Source organism: Myotis lucifugus, unplaced genomic scaffold, assembly GCF_000147115.1.
Source record: "Myotis lucifugus unplaced genomic scaffold, Myoluc2.0 scaffold_462, whole genome shotgun sequence".
Lineage (NCBI taxonomy): Eukaryota > Metazoa > Chordata > Mammalia > Chiroptera > Vespertilionidae > Myotis > Myotis lucifugus.
In genome coordinates this window covers 859,929-860,169 of record NW_005871510.1, presented here as the reverse complement: position 1 = coordinate 860,169, position 241 = coordinate 859,929, and positions in this window count along the sequence as shown.

Genomic DNA, 241 nt, shown 5'->3' with positions numbered 1-241 from the left:
CTGCCTCCAGCACTCCCCTCAACTGGGGATGTGCCCATAACCAAGGTACATGCCCTTGACCAGAATCGAACCAGGGACCCTTCAGTCTGCAGGCCAATGCTCTATCCACTGAGCCAAACCAGTAGGCTCAGATTATTCTCTTGTGATGCTCCCTTTAGTATATGAGTGCTCTTATCTCTTTTTATGTCTCACTTTGAGATCTATTGTCAAGATATAGTATTGCTACCCCCAGCTTTTTTTT